General features: G+C 34.7%; 1 long non-coding RNA gene across 1 annotated transcript; it reads right to left on the bottom strand.

The window, feature by feature from the left end:
- Positions 1-491: 491 nt before the first annotated feature.
- Positions 492-11,739, bottom strand: LOC123576156. Its single transcript, XR_006701194.1, has 4 exons — positions 11,728-11,739; positions 5,019-5,023; positions 4,374-4,378; positions 492-603 (listed from the first exon to the last, which is right to left on the bottom strand). It is a non-coding gene; the product is annotated as an uncharacterized LOC123576156 (long non-coding RNA).
- Between the last annotated feature and the right edge of the window lie 7,637 nt (positions 11,740-19,376).

A 19,376-nucleotide genomic window follows, 5' to 3' on the forward strand; every position in this document is an offset into this window, starting at 1 on the left:
GGTGGCTGTGGCAATTTCCTAAAATAAGATAATAATAAAGTTTGTTGTATCCATTGGCTCTTCTTTTCACCAGTGATTTCTCTGTAGTATGTGATGCCATTTGATAGCAATTTACCCGAAGTAGAATTTATTTCAAAATTGGAGTCAAGGGGCGCCAGGGTGGCTCAGTACATTAAGCTTTGGACTCTTGATTTCCCCTCAGGTGACGATCTCACAGTTCATGAGCTCTGCACTGACAGTAAGGGGCCTGCTCGGGATTCTCTCTCTGCCTCTCTCTCTGCCCCTCCCCTGCTTACACGTGCTCTCTTTCTCTCTCTCTCTCTCTAAAAAAAAAAAAAAAAAAAAAAAAAATTTTTTTTTAAATTGAAGTCAGTCCTCTCAATTGGGTATAACTGCCATTGTTTTATCACCTAAGTGTATGTAATATTCTAAATCATTCGTTGTCATTTCAATAGTATTCTCAGCACCTTCACCAGGAGTAGATTTTATCTCAAGAAACTCAGTAACTTTCTTGCTCACCCATAAGAAGCAACTCTGCATTCATTAAACTTTTGTCATGAGATTGCAGCCATTCAGCCATATCTTCAGTCTCCACTTCTAATTCTAGCTCTCACTATTTTCACCACATCTGCAGTTACTTCCTCCACTGAAGCCTTGAACCCCTCAAAGTCATCCATGAGGATTGGAATCAACTTCTTCCAAGCTCCTGTTAATGTTGGCATTTTTTCTCTTTCCAGTTTGTAAAACACACAGTATTTGTGAAGTGCAATAAAACAAAGCACAATAAAATAAGGTATGTTTGCATATTACAGGACTTGGCTCACACCATTACAGAGGCCAAAAAGTCCCATGATCTGTTGTCTGAAAGCTAAAGGAGAAGGAAAGCCAGTGGTATAATTCAGTCTAAGTTTTGAGGCCAGAGAACCAGGAAATCTGATGGTGTACATTCCAGTCCTAAGCTCCAAGAATGGGGCATGAGGGTGATGATGTAATCCCAGTCTGAGACGAAAAGCCTGAGAACCAGGAGTGCCAATGTTGAGGGTAGGAGATGATGGACATCTCAGCTCCAGCAGAGAGAGTCAATTCACCCTTCTTTCACCATTTGTTTTACTCACCCCTCAGTAGATTGGATAATACCCACTTAACACTGGTGATTGTAATCAGCTCTACTCAAGAGTACTGATTCAAATGAAACTCTTTCATAGACACCCTCATGGACACACCCAGCAATAATATTTCACCAGCTCTCTGGGCATCCCTAACCTCAGTTAAGTTGACACCTAAAATTAACCATTACACCATATAAAATCTTTTAAAAAATTAAGCCCACTTTATACTAAATACATTTACAAAGAAGCATGTAGGATTTGTATAACGAGTTAGAAAAACGTATACTAGTCACATCAGAACTTTGAAAGTTTAAATAAAATTAAATTCTTTTGTCACCTTTTGCCCCACAATTATGTGTGAAGAGAGTTTCTACATGACTTGCAAACTCTAAGAGTTTCCGTTGGATATCAGGTATATGCGTGTACTACTTTATCCTGAGTACCATAATCCAGTGACATAGTGCTTCCTCTGTGTCATTTCACAGGCAAGTATGGCTTTTCTCTGTTCATGTGTAGTTTATACTTTTTCCTTTGGGTTTGATTTTAACTTACAGATTAATGGTTCCCCCTCCCCCCCCCCCGTTTTTATCCTAGCTAGGTTAATGACTTCTTGTAAATGTCAAATGTCTTCTGATTCCCTTTTTCCCTATTCTTCTGAACACAGGGATCAAAAGGACAAACAACCGCTGTGACCCATGTCGTGCTCTTCTGACTTCTACTTTGAGCCTTAACATGCCTTGGTGATGGAAGAACCCTGCTACAGATAGTGAGACAGTCCTTGTTCCTGCCTCATTTATTCTCAAAGGATCTGGGATCAGATGATACATCCTATGGTCACCTTACCTATGGTCACCTTACCTTACCTACCTGTGCCCAGCATATTTCTCCAATTCCTGGTAAGTGCATGAAATAAACGGTGTATCCTTTTTGTGTTTTGTAGCCAATCACTTTCCAACTTCAGGCTGAAACACATTCCAGAAATTATAAAATCAAGTTACTGGGTCACAATTAGATACTATTTCTATTTATTTATTTATTATTAATTTTGATAGAGTCAGAAAAGCTAGATACAAAAGGATTATTGTTTCAAGAGCCAGATAGCCAGATTAAGTGTCCTATAATCTCTACCTGCCTTATTGAACCTATCTTTTCTCCATACTTTAGACTCTCATCTTGGAAAAATGTTAATGTTTGGTATTAAATATCACCAATGCGGAATAAGAGGTAATTACATTACAAAGTGTTTTGAATATTTATAAGGGAGGGGAGAATCTAGTAAATGAAAATTATCTCTTTAAGACCTTTTCTAAAATTATATTTTATAACTAACATTATGACATGCTAACTCCTTCTTCAGGAATTATCCTAGGCAGAAAGATCGTGCCTTGAACAAGGTGACACATCCACTCCTCGGGTGGCCTATATCCAATGACTGTCTACTAAAGGGGTATAAAATCCTACCAATTTCGTCTCAATTATGACAATTTTTAAGATACATTCCAACTCCCTGTAAGATTAATTGAGTCCCTTATTGGAACTACATCACAATTTGACTGCCCCCATTCCCAATTCTGAAATATTTTGCAATAAACCTCTTTTATGCAGATCTCAGAGTCTGTTTCCCAGGCACTTAAAGTAGATCTTTTTCTCTCCATGATTAGTCCAAATATGGGGCTTAGGAAGACAAAATAAGTAGAAAATCAAACATGCAAAGGTGATTTCTATACTATATATTCAGTACCTTTTAAGGATATTTCAAGCATTTTTTTCATTTATTCATCAGATCTTTAATAGTGACTTCCTACGTGCCATATATCTCGCTAGACTTTGGGGAATGTGCAAACTGATGTCACTTTAAATTCATGTCCACAAACTTTAAGCGGATACTTGGTTCTGCCCTGCAATTAGTATAGTATATTACAGTATATTTTATGGGCTCACTCATTCCTCTACTCTCTTAGTCTATTTCACATTATATCCTCTGATATCAAATCTACAACATATCCCTTCCACTTTATCACTCTTCACTTATGCCCATTTGTTGACCATTTCTCTTCTTTCTGACTCAGTCAGTAGAGCATACAACTCTTGGTCTCTGGGTTGTGAGTTCAAGCCCCACATTAGGCATGGAGCCTACTTAAACATACACACACATACAACACACATGCCCCCCCGCCTTTTTTTTTTTTTTTTTTTTTTTTGCTCTTCTTTACCTCCTATTGCTATAAACAAACTCCTAGGACTCTTGCCTGAGACTCATCCCTTCATTTATGCATTGAATTCCATTGATTCTCACCTTGTTGAAATCTCCAGTCTGAATATCTTACCCAGTCCTATACATTTTTTCTCACACATTTCCTATCAGCATGCAAATATGATGTCACTGCTTTTCCCATTAAAAATGAGGGGTGCCTGGGTGGCTCAGTAGGTCGAGCATCCAACTTTGGCTCAGGTCATGATCTCATGGTTCGTGAGTTCGAGCCCTGAGTTGGCTTGGAGCCTAAAGCCTGCTTCGGATTCTGTGTCTCCCTCTCTCTCTGCCCCTCCCCCACTCACGCTCTGACTCTCTCTTTCAAAAATAAATAAACATTTTTAAAAAATTAAAAATGAAATCCCCCTTGCATGGTATCCCCTGTCTCCAAATACTTTTCTACCATCTTTTCTCAAACTCATTCCAGGCAGGTTTTCACCCACCAAAGCAGTCTGTTAAAGTCATCAATATATTCTATGTTGCTAAATCAAGTACTCAGTTCTCAGTCATTCTGAAACTATCACTTATGTTTGCATACCTTTACACCTTTTCCACTCCTATCTACTGGAAATATAATATAAGCTAAATACGGTACAATACAGTACAATAAATAAAATAATTCACTTGGCTCCCAGGACACCATACCCATTCTCTTTGTTTTATTCCTACCTTGGTCACTCTCTCAATCTCATATGTTAGTTCTTCATCTCTCTAACTTTTCAAAGTTGGAGTTCTAAGGCTTAGGTTTTGCCTCCACATAGAGATTTTTAAAAATCTTTAACATGGCACTCATTTCTTTGGGAAATGTATACTCTCTTATGGTTGTAAACACCATTGATAATCTAAATGGCTCCCAAATTTATACCTCCAGCTCAGATGTATCACCCAAACTCCAGACTAGGATACCAGTTTTTGTGACTTTCTACTCACATATTTAAAAGATATCTTAAACTAATCATGTACACAATTAAATTTCTGACCCCCTTTTCAGATCTGTTTTAGCTGAAGTTTACTTCATCTCCATTGATGACAAGTCCATACCTCCACTGTATCAGACCAAAATGCTTATACTCATTCTTGACTTCTCTTTCACCTCACATACAATTAATAAAGAAGTTCCTACTTTCAAAACATATACTAAGAGTCCTACTACTTCTCAATGGCAGCACTTTACCAACTGGATCTGAGCTTTCATCACCGCTCTCCTGAATTATTGCAATTCTAAGTGTAGTTCGTTATCAAAACTAACAGCCAAAATAATCTTGTTAAAAATAACTCAGAAGGGGGTAACTCAGTCGGTTGAGCATCCCACTTCAGCTCAGGTCATAAGCTCATGGTTCATGAGTTCAAGCCCACACGGGGCTCTCTGCTGTCAGTGTAGAGCCTGCTTTCACATCCCCCTCTCTCTCTGCACCTTCCCCACTTGGGGTCTCTCTCTTTCTAAATAAATGAACATTAAAAAAAAATAACTCAGACAACTCTGGCACCTGGGTGACTCAGTCGGTTAAGTTTCGACTGTTGATATCAGTTAAGGTGGAGATTTCACTGTTGTGAGATTGAGCCCTATGTAGGTCTCTGTGCTGAGCATGGAGCCTGCTTGGGATTCTCTCTCTCTCTCTCTCTCTCTCTCTCTCTCTTTGCCCCTCCCCCACTCACACTCTCTCTCTCCTTGTATCTCTCTCAAAATAAATAAACATTTAAAAAAATAACTCAGACAAGTCATTCCTTTGCTCCAAAAATTCCATTAAATCGATATTTTTAGTAAAAAAAAATTGATATTTAGTAAAATGCCTGCTGGCCCTATGTGATCTTCTCCCATCTCCCCCGTCTCACCATTAATACAAATCCCTCCAGCTTCATTTCTTGCCACCATTTCTCATTTCACTCTACAAACAATGTCCTCTTTTTTTTCCCCACGAACAGGCCTGGTAATTCCAACCCTAGGACCTTTGATACAGTTGTCCCCGCAATGTACATTCCCTAGAAATCTGCAAGGTAACTCCCTCCCAGACGGAACTCTCCAGCCTATTGGATTTTCTCCTGGTATTCATTATCTTCTAACATATTACAACATTTCAGAATTATGTTTATTGTCTATAGACTGTTTCCCTTACTAGATAATTACTTCTTCTGTGGAAGTTTTGTAATTTTTACTCACAGATGCATCCCAAGAAACTAGAATAGAGCCTATAACTTAGTAGGCACTCCCTAAATGCTGTGGAATAAATTACTGAAATAAATAAATCATCTTATAAAAAGTAAGATTTCCATAGAGTCCCTCCATTCTCAAGATTATCACATAAGTTAATATATTGCATATGACATAGGGGATATGTTATTTATTAATATGTTATGTTACATATTAGAATATTCTTGATTATTTTAACCTATTACATTGTACTTTACATCTAAAGGTGTCACAGCGTTTCATTATAATACATTCTTGTTAATGTCTTGAGATTAAAGCTCAATGTGTGGAATAATTGAAAGATAACTTCTAAATTCAGAATAAACATGAGTAAGAGCGATCTTCAAAGATTCATGCAATTTAAGGTTATAGAATAAAGAAAAGCATTCTTAACATATGTTAACAAATTAAAGGACTTTTTCCTGAGTGGAGGACAGTGTTCACTCAAAATTTTAAAATTCACTTTTATTTGAATGCTGTTTAAGAAAGAACAATTTTCCTATGAAGGGTTCTTATAAGACATACAGATTATTTAAATTGAGTTCCCATTTCCTATGTAAATCTGTTTTCCAGGAGGTCTAATGAAGCCACTAAGGCTAAGACCCCCAAAAGATGTTAAGCCAGCTGGGCAAATGTAAACTTTCAGTAAGAACAGATCTCATGCATATTTCATATGTAGAAGAAAACTATGCGAGGTAATCACTTGCCCTTTCCCTGATATTCAGGCAGTAGAATATAAAAAAAGGGAAAAGCATAAAAGAAGGGCCCCAAACAGCCCTTTGAAAGCACATCTGGTAAGGTTGGAAGAATGCTGTGGTTGTTGAATCTTGTTTACATATTTATAAGCTGAATGTTTCTCAAGATGGTTCAAGTTACAAGATTCCACTTTTTTGTTATTCAGATATTCAGTCTTTGGGTCTAAACATTTCATACCTTGTAATATCAGTAAATTCTAAAACAAAACCCAAACACCCCACATTCTCTTCAAACAAGCTGTGAATGTTTTCATGGCAAACAGTGATTACTGCCATTCTTGGTACACATGTACCCCCGACCTTCAAATACCGTTATCCAAAAAAGATGCAGGATTAAGGAAAATATTAATCATTATGGTGACCCAAGTACATATCACAACATTTATTTTTCCTTTTGGGAGCATGGTAGGGGACTCTAGATAAAACATCTAGATGAATGCTGTGCACTTAAGAAACATGTGTTTAATTGAATAAAAATGGAAAAATTGTATATTTGGTATATGATGACTAAAACAGAACAATAATCTGTGAAGGACTACTGAAAGTGAATCACTTGGTCCCTAAATATAAGACTGGTAAGCTCAGTTTCACCCAGAGTTGTAGTGCTAATTGCCATAAGCCTAGGAAGCACAAATTTTCCATTTTGTAATACCTTTAGACCCAATTTCATTTCTTACGAAGAGGGTCAATTTTGATTGAAAGTCTCAGAAGCCAAGGACAGAAGTAGAATGTTGTCTTTCAACTACCATGTCAATGAGAACCCTTAAAATTAGACCAGCAATGAAGGTTCTAAGAATTTTGAACAATTTGTAATTTTTTAGTTATCTCTTGTCTGATTTCCAAAAGTAAAACCCTCTCAATGGGTGTTTCTCTTAATTATTTACGGAAGCTGCCATGGGATTGGAGAGTTGGGGAAACACCATCTTCCACAAATTCGGGTTGGTATTGGAGAAGAGAGAGGAATCTCAAGGCATAAAATGATCAGTGACAAACACTTAAAAAAAAGGAAAAAAAAAAAAAAGAAAAGTAGACTGGGATTTATGGTCTTGCTATTAACAAACAAAGAGAAACAAATAAACAAATGTATCTGAGTATGAAAAAGGGTAATGGAACTGAACGGTGGAAAGAGCTACTAGTATTTCTCCCAAAACGTCTAAGCCTGTTATCACATATATTACAAGGTCAATCAACAGCAGTGGCCTGCCCTGAAGACACGGCAGCAAAGTGAGGTTACTTGGTCTTGTAGCACTTCTTTTTAGGTAACTGTATTTGTCTCCTACTGTTGCTACAAACTACCACAAACTTAGTGGCTTAACACAACACAGATGTATATGATCTTATTTCTCCTGGAGGTCAGAAGTCTAAAATGGGTTGGCAAGGTTGTATTCCTCTAGATCCTCTAGGGATGAAACTATTTCCCTGCCTTTTCTGGCTTCTAGAGGCCACTACATCCTTTGGCTTTTGTCCCTGTGTCACTCCAAACTTTGCCACCATGATACATCTCCTTAGTTGATTCTGACTCCCCTGCAACTCTTTTATAAGGACTTTTGTGATTTCACTTAATGCCCCTGGATAATCTAGAATAAACCCTCCATTTCAAGATCCTTCACTCGATTACATCTCTAATGCCCCTTTTGAAAGGTAAGTAACATATTCACAATTTTCAGTTATTATGGCGTGTCATCTTTGAGAGGCCATCATTCTACCTATCAGCCATTATGTTCATTACCCTCTCTTTTCCTCCTTCATCAATCCCTTACTTATTTCCAATATGTTACTACAAATGTCATCCTTTATGCATTAAACTCCAGCAGTGGAGAGGAGGGGATCTTTGTCTCATTTTGTTTCTTAATTGGCCACGGACATGGAACTGTGTCTGAAACACAGAAATGCTTTCATTTGTTAGGATATAATGCTTTCAGTGAAACCCCAATCTTAGTGGTTCAATACAGTAAAAGTTTATCTTTTGCTCATGCAACAGGTTCTAAAAATGTGCTCACGTCCGGGTTTATGGGGTACCCTGCTCTACACAGTGACCTTTAGTTGTACCAGCTGAAGTTCATGGTCTCCCCCACTCCTGAAGTAAAGAACAGAGGATCCTGTATAATTGTAAAGCATATTTTTATGGTCACAGAATAAAAATAGCATTTTCATTTTATTTCATATTTGATTGACCAGAACTAGTCACATGATCCTGATTGATTTCAAAGGTGCAAAATGTATTTTCCTGCTAGCTCAGTAAGGAAAGAATAACAGGATATTGTAAACACTAGCACATATGATAAATATTTGTTGAACACTGAATGTGATGAGAATAGGGAACAGGAAGAGAACATAGTTATGCCATAAAAACTTCTTCCCTAAACAGACAAACCCCAGATACATAAGAAAACATTCTGTTTCTCAGACTAGAACTTTAGGGAGCTGGGGAGCATAAGGTAATATTTTTTTGTTATCACAAGATTTGTCTTAAAATGTATTACAGTGTTTTTAAGTCCTACTCTATAATGTATTTATGTCTGATTCAGTATAAAACCATGGCTTTTTTTTTTTTATTCAAGTTCCCAGGAAATGCATTATACTTATTCTACTCCTTGCATGAGTACCTAGTTTAAGAAGTGCAGATGAGCAGAAAGGGAAAACGGGCAATTAATTAATCAGTATAGACAGTGAATTTCCAGTTTGGACGATTTAGGACTCAGGGTTCAGAAGGGATATATAAATTTAATGTAGAATGAGTTTAATTCACCAGCTTAAACTAAATAAAAACACCAGTTTAACTAAAATGCATTTTTTTAACTTGACCTGTCTCTATAGGTAACAACCTACAGGTATTTCATCACTGAATCTTACTGATCCTTATTTACACATTCACTTGTACATGTCTCTTCTCTCAAATATGACTACTATGACCACCACTACCAAAATGAATTGTTCAAATTCATTTCCAGGAGTCAGAAAACTAGGATGAGATTATAGTGAATAATTCACACATTCCAGCTTTGTTCGTGAGGCTAGATCTAATTTCTATGTATTTCAGTCAAATTAGTCTAATAGTATCAATCTGTTTGTGACTGCTTTTACAATGTCTTATACTCTTGATAAAATTTAAAGTGAAATTTACCTATACATATTTAATTCAGTTCAGTCTTACCTTCCTCCTAAATAGATTTCCTTCTTCTTTTCTAGGATAATTGAAGCCATTCTCTTTCCAGCTCCAAATCACTCCCTATACTCTCATATATTCACTCTGTATTTCTAAATCAAATCTTCTTGGGGCATCATGTTCCATCTTTCATCTCCTCAGAGACATCTCTCCATATGATAAGATTAGGTGTCATGCAAAGAGAAAATGGTCATTGATGCAACTAGGCTGAGATGGATTTTAGCCTATTTCCTGTCTTAGAAAAAGATAGAAAACTGACTCTCAATTTGAAATGAGAAGACAAACATTCAACATGGTGCCCAATTTGGCAATGGAGCAACTGTCAGCACAGAATTCTTGCTGTATTTCCATAAGCTGAAGACAGCAGCAATTCATATCAATTTAATTTGTGTCACTAAGCTATAGGTGTAAATGTGTACACATATATCCTTATGACTGAGGGAACACATGGACACAGAAGTCAAATACGTAAACACATATGGTTTAAGATTTTTATCATGCTTATGGGTACTTGGGTGGCTCAGTCAGTTGAGCATCCAACTTCAGCTCAGGTCATGAACTTGTGGCTCCTGAGTTCCAGTCCTGCATGGGTCTCTGTGCTGACAGCTCAGAACCTGGAGCCTGCTTCAGATTCTGTCTCCCTCTCTCTCTCTCTGTTCCTTCCCCACTTGCTCTCTCTCTCTCTCTCTCTCAAAAATAAAGATTAAAAAAATTAATCATGCTTATCTAAATTTAATAAACTAATTAAAATGTATATGTATACATATGTATTTTAATCATCACATTTTTAATATATAAACATGCTAAGGATGTATAGTATGAGTCGCTTGAATATATATGTGTGAATATTCCATTTTAAAAATAAAATATTAGAAAAGGAAAGTAGAAAAGTTATCATTAATTCACATATAATGTTTAGTAATTAAGTTGACATACTAAAAGGAGAATTCCAATAGTATATCTTCTCTGAATCCATACAATACATAATTTACCTCAATTTATATTTTATTTTCAACTGATTCAGTTAAGAAACTCATCACTAAGATAATTTATCTCTGTTTCTAATTGCTATCTCTGGGCTTCTAAGGATTTTTCCAAAAAATAAGTCCAAAATAACAAGCAAGACCTGAAATCTGTGTACTTAACCACAAAAAGTTAGTAAATGCAATTTCTTACCTTTTAATAATAAAAACATGTACTGAAATACGGTAAATGGATGTACCTATTTAGGATATATTTTGGTATGCAAGAACTTGTCAATTAGATATTTTTTCATGCAGGTTATTAATATATCCTCAGTAATGCTAAAGGGAAGATGAATCTCTTTAGGTTATACATCTAAATAATATGTTCCTCCATCAAATTATTGGATCAGTGGTTCCTTAGCTTCATATTAAACCTTCCTTATCCCTTTTCCCCTTTACTTACAACTACTTCTCTGTAAATCCATTAAACCTGCAGCAAAGTTGAATTTTATCAACCTTAGATTTCTCTTGTCCTTAGATTGTCCTGAAAGCCAGGATTGTCTGGAAGTAGGTGTTTCTTACAATGGGTTTCAGTTATGAAGTGATTGGTTCTAATTTTTATATGATCTACCACATTCAATATTTCACATTTATGAGCAAATCACTTAAAATTACTTTAAAAATTGTATCTAGTGTTCCTCTTGCTCATCTGTTTCTTAGTAAAAAAATTCAAATATTCAAAATGTAAGCGCTCAAAAATTTGGCTCTCCTTGTTATGCGTCCTTTCTATACAAGTAACCTCCCAATGTTCAGCTATATGGCATGAATGCTTTCAGATTTTAATACAATCTAGAATCTGAAATCTCATTGTAGTAACTCTGATTTATCATTTGGCATTAAATATGGTCTGTAGAGAAATGCAGAGAGACTTGAAATTTATTATGAAATAATACTTGATATCCTTGGTAAGTCAGCATCTCAAAGCCATATATTAACTTTCATCATTATACAGGATGATACATGGTGCTCACTTCTTCCCATTCATGTACCATTTTCAGTGTTGCACAAGTTAATGACCACTTTCATTTCTATCTCATCAATAAAAAGTACCCTGGAGATTCTCAGGAGATCAAGAAATCATCTAAATCTTCAGGGCAAAATTCATAGTTTTGCACTATTTCTGAAATATAATTAAAACTTCTTTACGTATGTAAAGGTCTTTATGTATGTATGGAAAGGTCCACTCCTATGTAGCAACCTGTGGTTTATACTTTTTTGCTCAAATTCTGGTACTGCTCTTTCCACAGGGAGTGAACTCTGACCACAAAGCTTTACTTCATGATCTAGACCCTATAGAAACAGAGAAAAGCAGAGCTATAAATGAAGAAATCATTATACCTTAATTACTAAATTGAAATGACTGATTTTTTCTATTTTTTTTTCTCATTCTGTAAGAAATATTGATATCTGAGTGAGGCAATGATATCCTAGAAATTAAACTGACCATATCTGGATGCAAACAGATTGTGTTATGGACCCTGAACTCTTCAGTCTCTCCAAATCACATCCAGTTGTGTTTCTTTTTTGTGAAAGTAATTGAAGATAATTGTAATTTTATACTTCATTCACATTACAAATAAACTGCAGGAAGATACAGGGGCATTTTTGAAAGTATTTGAATTGATACTGTATAAGCAATTCAGAACAGCAGCATATTAGATATGAATCTGTAAATAGAGTTCAAATTTTCCTCTCCACACATTCTTCAGAAGTGATATTTATTGTAAAAGAATGTCCTAAGTCTAAAGAAGTTATGTATTTATTTATCTAGCTTTGGATCAAGTTGAGCAATCAAAAGGTTATACACTTGAAATGCATGATTTTGGCTGCTAAAAATTGTTTTTGTTTAATTTTTGATACCTCATAAGTATAGTGAGAGTTACCCAAAATGATTTGGAAAGAATATTTGCAGAGGAGAAATTCCATGACATGTGAAAATCTGTAGTAATGAAAACAGCATACATTGAATATTGGCTTTTTGATGTTTACGCTTTCAAGTTGTTTTCATATAATATTGACTTTTTTTTCAATTAAGGATACAAGCTCAGAAATCTTATGTGAATGTTCTAAGGACACACAATATTTGAATCAAGTCTTGATCCATAATACAAGACTGCACCCATCTGATCCCAGAGACAAATCTCTTATCTCTTATAATATACTGCTTGTCATCTTGAACATGTATTTTCTCTAGTTAAGAGTGGTTCCAGATCTTTGCGCAAGCACTATCTTGATGAACTAGGCAGTGCTTCATACAAAATGTAAGACTCTCTCTTTTTCCTTCTTCTGAGCTCCATCATGATTCTCACTTAGTATTTTAAGTAGGGAGAGGGGAAGGAGGAAGAAATGGTATATGACTCTTTCCAAATAGTAGGAGATCACAATTCTTTTATCATATCTTCTACATGGCAAATTAAATTCAAGGACAATTTTGTTTTACAAAAAAAAGGAAAAGAGGGCCACCTAGGTGGCTCAGTTGGTTGAGTGTCTGACTTTGGCTGAAATCATGATCTTAAGATTCATGAGTTCAAGTCCCTCATTGGGCTGCTGGCTGCTGTCAGGGCAGAGTCCCCTTTGGATCCTCTGACCCCTTTTCTCTCTGCCCCTCCCCCAATTATGCTCTCTCTCCCAAAAATAAACATTAAAAAAAAAGAAAAAAATTGCTTCAGAATATCATTTTAATAATTTTTGATCATTTCTACTTCCTTAGTAGACATTACAGACCCTAGTTTTACACACACAAGCAAACAAACACAGATACACACACACACACACACACACACACACACACACACACACACACACTTTAGCCAAAAGCAATTTAGTTGAAATAAATTGCAATAAATATAAACATATTCTTAGTAGCTAATACTTAGTTTAAGCCAACCACACACATATTCACTAGTGATGTTACAATAAAGTACTCAATTAGGTGTACCAATGGTAGGATAGTAGCAGCAAAAATCCCCTTATGCCGGCAATAAAAGAGTGTATGATCAGTTGAGAATATAAAAGCAATAATAAAACCAAACAAAGATGGTTTGCATTGTATGATCACCACACACTGGCCATTGTAAACAAAATCAATGAGAACTTCTCCTGGCAGAAGCAAACTTCGTACTGCCACCCAACTTATCCTTCACATGCACCATCTTAAAAACAAAGAAACTAGAGAGAAGTGAACTCAGTATTAGACAGCCTTCATTTTTGTGCCCCCTTGACATCTAAAATATACTTGTATTTGACATTCCTCACAGCTTCTATCAAACTCTACTTAAATTAATAGCTGATTGACTTGGGTCAAAGCTGTTGTGTGTAAGTACTTTTGGAGACAGTCATTGGAGCACAGGCACACAGTATGGATTCTCAAAAGATGTATTATCACTTTTTTACCTGTTATTTTGAAAAAAAAGATTATTAAAATGGAATTCAACAGCTGTTTCCAAGTTATGTTGTGATACTTAAAGTATATATAGAAGAAAGATTGTATCTATGGCAAAGTCTAGTTTACTGTTCACAAGAATTGTAAACGTGGGTTATCACCATAATTATTTTTCTGATGGTAGATTGAGATCATTTTTCAAATTGTACTGACTAAACCTATTTAACATTTGGGTATATTTTAATGCCTCAAACACGTTCAGCTCACGTACTCAACCCCATCAAGAGTGATCTTCCTGTAGATCTTCACTGGTTTGCTTCTCTTCATTCAACTCTCAGTTCCAATGTCACCGCCTAAGAAATACTTTCCCTTGAGAAGTTCCATAGACTGGTAATACCCCTACTGCAGCCTCTCTGTATTCAAACAGCTGGTTTTATTTACTCTATAACATTTATTAATATATGAAATCATCTCATTCAGTTGCCCATCACCACATCTCTATCATAAGCTCCTTGAGGACAAGGAGTTCACTGCTGTATTTGCATCACTTAGAAAAAAGCTTGGCATATAGTAGGTGTTGTACAAATATTTGTGAATAAGTTAATAAACTGAGGAGAATTATCCATAAGCATCACCTCTGTAGTAATACATATTGTTTCACATTTGCAATCTTCAAATTTGTGTGATGTAAACATAGCCAAAAGATTCTATTTGAGAGAATACTAGAAGAGTTCATATTACCAAAAGGTATGTTTAACATATAGAAGAATATTAGATTAAGTTAGCTCCTAAAACATAAGTCTTCTTACTCTATAAAGCAATGTTCATAAAATTCTGTTGAGAAAATTTTCAATTTTACATTAACATTCACTTTAAGCTTAACAAAATAAAGATCAGTTTTCTCATATCTCTATCTAGAAACTTTCTTTGCTTAACTTAACGATAATACCAAAGAAACTTAAAATAGTCTTACACATTTTTTTCTTTTTGTCACTATATTTTGTTCATTCCTAGACAATTCCATTTATTCTATTGCTTCTCAAGTTGTCAATTAAATTCCTAGAACAATCTCTTCTTTACTCTGAAAGCATTTGGTAAATTATATGCTTCTATTTGCAATGGCGTCTGCAGATGCTTAAAAAGTATCTTCATATGAAAAGATCTTTCACAGTAAATATCACTAAGATTTCTTCAGTTCACAGTCTTGACCCTCTCTGCTTGCAATGTTTACTCACTGCAAGATACATATTAGTGTACAATGGACTGTCATCAGAAGGAGCTATACGAAGCTCAAAACCATGATTCCCTCCTAAGTCTCTGCTGTCACTTTAGAGCACTGCATCACATTATCTGTTTACTTCAACAAGCAGTAATACTGTTCTGCCATTAAACTTTATAAGTGAGGGCCTCCTGGGTGACTCAGTTGGTTGAGAGCCCAACTCTTGATTTCGGCTCAAGTCACGATCCCAGGGTCCTGGAATCAAGTCCTCTGTCAGGCTCTGCACTGAGCATGGAGCCTGTTTCAGATTCTTTCTCTCTCTCCTTCTGCCCCTATCCCCTGCTCATGCTCTCTCTCTCTTTCTCTTTATTAAAAAAAATTACAAGTGTCAAAATATATTTTGTCTCTCAGAGATTCACATATGTGAATGGTGTGACATAATCCCCTGTATCTAATAACACTTTCCAATGCCAATGCAATATGGCAGCTTCTGTATTATGAATATTTAAGAATCATTAAACTGTGCAATTAGCCAAATATAAATAGGAAAACTAAATATATATAAATTAAATTAGAAACTAATGTTTAAAATCATTAAAGATTTTATTTTAATCACTAATTAGTATCTGAATTAAATCTATAAAGAGAAGAGTTTGTGTTTCGATATAGCAAAAATGGTGGGAATATAAATCACTTCTGATGTAAACTGAGTAATACAGGTTTTTGGCTTTATGTTTTTTATTTAAGCGAAATTTTGTTGAAAGTAAGAATATGAAATAGGAATTATTTTAGCCATTGTTGAGTGGAAGCTTTCCTAAGACACTCTATTTTAATTAAATTGATAACACATGACAGGTAGTACTCCAAAAAATAACTTAAAGATGACCTTCTGAGGTGGAGTAAATAATAAAGGCAGTGCCACATCCACCAACTCTGTAGAGCAAATTCAAAGTCATATTTCTTTTCCAACAAGATTACCTGATCTTTTCTCTAGAATATATTCAGCAATGATTAGCTTCATAGCTTCTTTGAACAGAGGAAGAAAAATCTTGGTTCTAACAACTTTTTATTGCCAATAATTATGTCTCCAGAACTATAAAAATAAGAACACTTGGCATTTATATAGAGTGTTACAATTTTCCAAAAGAGAAAAGTATAAGCTATTCTAGGATTTTCATAAGAAAACTAAGACAATAAGAGAAATGTGAACTGACTTATGTGGCTACAAACAAGAAATAAAATTTAAAGAAAATTATGACATTTGATGGAAGAATGATTTTCCAAATGGTGGCATTATCCAGAAAAAAGAGAAGAAATAATCTAGAATCAAAGTTAAGAAAATTTGTCTTTACTCTGTTAAGCTTTTAATCAAGGTTTAAAGTTTCCCAAGAGAGTTAATCAAGAATTGATTAAGTGGTAAGACAATCACATTTTAAGAATTAAATATATTTTTTGTAGAATAATGATTGCTGAAGTAGAGAAATTAATGAGTTTTGTATAATAACTTTTTCTGTGTAGCCCCTGAAGCTTTTATTTGAATTTTAACTAAAGTAACAATAAAACTTGGGGAACCTATGTTGCTTAGTTGGTTGGGTCTGATTCTTGATTTCAGCTCAGGTCATGATTTCACGGTTCATGAGATTGAGCACTGCATCAAGTTCCAGGCTGACAGCAAGGAGCCTGTTTTGAATTCTCTCTCTCCCTCTCTCTGCCCCTCTGTTTTGTTCTGTCTTTCAAAATAAACAAGTAAACATTTAAAAAAACAACAACAGCAAAACAAAAAGCACATTTTTACAATATTTTAATTATACAAACATCTGGTACATATTTTGCCAAGAAAATATTTAAAATTATTATTAAAGCTGTATATAATGGAGAAATTATTATAGTAATTCAGATTAATATTTTAACAAGCATTCATTTTATTTGAAGATAGACTTATCGTTAAAGAACAGGTATTTTATTTGATATTTTTATAAGTTTGTTGCCCATATTGATTCATCTGGAAGTTGAATTTCAGTTACTTTTCAATTCACCTTCCTAATTCATTTTTATAGTTAATTACAGCAATAATATTAGGAAAACACATTGTTATTAAATAAAATTGAAACATTTGTATAGTAAATTTAATAACTTATAAGAAACTCTACTAACTAATATAATTATAAAATACTGTATTGAATTTAAATTTAGTAATCTTCTGTAATTCAAGTTTGTATTAGTAAATAATGTATGCTACAGAAACCAAGACTTACACCTGAAAAGTTGAAGTAAAATTCAAAAATTATATAATCCTGGGGCAGCTTTATAAAAAATTATTTATCTCCCAAGAGAATGAAATACCAGTCCAAAGACAGAGTCCTTAAGATCAAGAGATCTAGCATTTTCAGATACTGGCAGTATTCTGATTTGTGCTAAAATTTGAGATAATTAAATAAGATCCTAGTTAGTTCAGCTAGTCTTCTTTTTAAGTCTATTCATTTATTTTGAGGGGGGGAGAGAGAGAGGGAGCAAGGGGCTTGATCTCACAAACTGAACTCTGAGATCATGAACTGAGCCAAAATCAAGAGTCCGATGCTTAACCAACTGAGCCACCCATGTGCCCCAACTAGTCTTTTTACTACAAATGTTAATACTTTACTTGAGTCTGCTAATTTAGATACTAAAAGTGAATGTTCCAGACTACTGCTTTTGGATATAGTAGAGTAACTGTTAGCAAACCATTGACTTTTGTGTACTAAAAAAACTGTATATTATATTTTTTAAAAATCACTATGAGAGCATCTGCAAGCTTCCAAGCCCACCACTTCTTAAGGAGTCAAGATCTCCTTGAGGAGGGAAGGGAGCCTCACTGAAAGTGAGCCAATAATATGGACCTCACTTTTGCCCTTGGGTTATTATAAAGTACTAAAAATTTGAACTACACCCCAAAAATTTTGTGTTGTATTCTTATTAACATTCAGTTCAAACTATTTTCTAATTGTTTTTGAGATTCTTCTTTGATTCCTAGTTTATTTAGAAGTATGTTGTTATTTCTAGACAGTTGAGATTTTTCTTGATAAAAGATTGTTATTGCTCTATCTATCTATCTAACTGATTTCTAATGGATAGATGTTATGGTTCTAATTCAATGTGCTGCAGTTCTGAGGTCTTATTTTGTATGATGTAAATTATTTTAAATATACTGAGACTTGTTTTTATGATCCAGTATACGGTCTATCCTGGTGAATATACCATGTGGATTTGAAAAGAATGTGTTTTCTGTAGTTTTGGGGTAAAGTGTTCTAAAATATCTATTAAAAGTGGTTGATAGAATTTTTCAGATCATCCAAGATGACTGACTTTTTTTCCTCAAGTTTTATAAATTGCTGAGAGATGCATTTAACTTAACAGTTGACATTTTTGTCTGTTTAGTACTGATATATCTCACATTTATGTCCATAATAAGCTTGAGTACTATGGGTTAAGAGAAAGGAAAGCAAGGAGATACAGAGAAATATGTTAGCAAATACAAACACTTCAGATTAATAGTGATCACAATCGCCACCAGTAGAAGAAATGCTAGAATCCTCCAGATTCAATTCATTCCCTGTAAAATGCCTTCAGGTTACAGCACAATGACAATCATACTTTATATAAAATTAGAAAAATGGAAGCTTGGGAGATATATTTTTAAATTCAATTGTAGAAGAGATTAAAAACAGGCTCAACAGTTTATAGAGATTTGGTGTGGTATTTTACTTCTGTTGAGGGACAGGAAAGATGTTAGGGAAAATAAGAGATTGGTTACTTAAGCCTGTATATCAGTTCAAGGTTTTGGAGTAACCCCCTTGACACTGAATTATGACAAACTCAACTATATGATAAAGTCTTTTATATTTGGTAAACATCCTTTTCTTTAAGAGAATTCAAACTCCCTAAGGTGCTCTTGTTGTTTTTACTGTGATTTAGAGTGCTCAGAGTTAACCAAATAGTACTTTTTAAATGAGAATGTGCCTAATATTTTTTAAAACTCATTAATGAAGGACTCAGCAATATGGTGGAGTTGAGTCAAAGAGAACTTGAAAAAGAATTCTAAAGTAAAATTTTTAGGTTAAATGTTGAACTGAAAAGAAAAGTAGTGACTGTTGATGGGCCATTGGACATCTTTAATTTTGGAGAATAAAAACATTCTCATTTACATTTATTTCTGTTATTTAACTTGCTACCCCAAGATGACAATTTCCTTCATAGGAAACTGCTTCTTCCTGTCAGATTTTGTGTAGTTGGAGTAAAGTATTA

This window comes from Leopardus geoffroyi, chromosome C2 (genome assembly GCF_018350155.1).
Source record: "Leopardus geoffroyi isolate Oge1 chromosome C2, O.geoffroyi_Oge1_pat1.0, whole genome shotgun sequence".
Lineage (NCBI taxonomy): Eukaryota > Metazoa > Chordata > Mammalia > Carnivora > Felidae > Leopardus > Leopardus geoffroyi.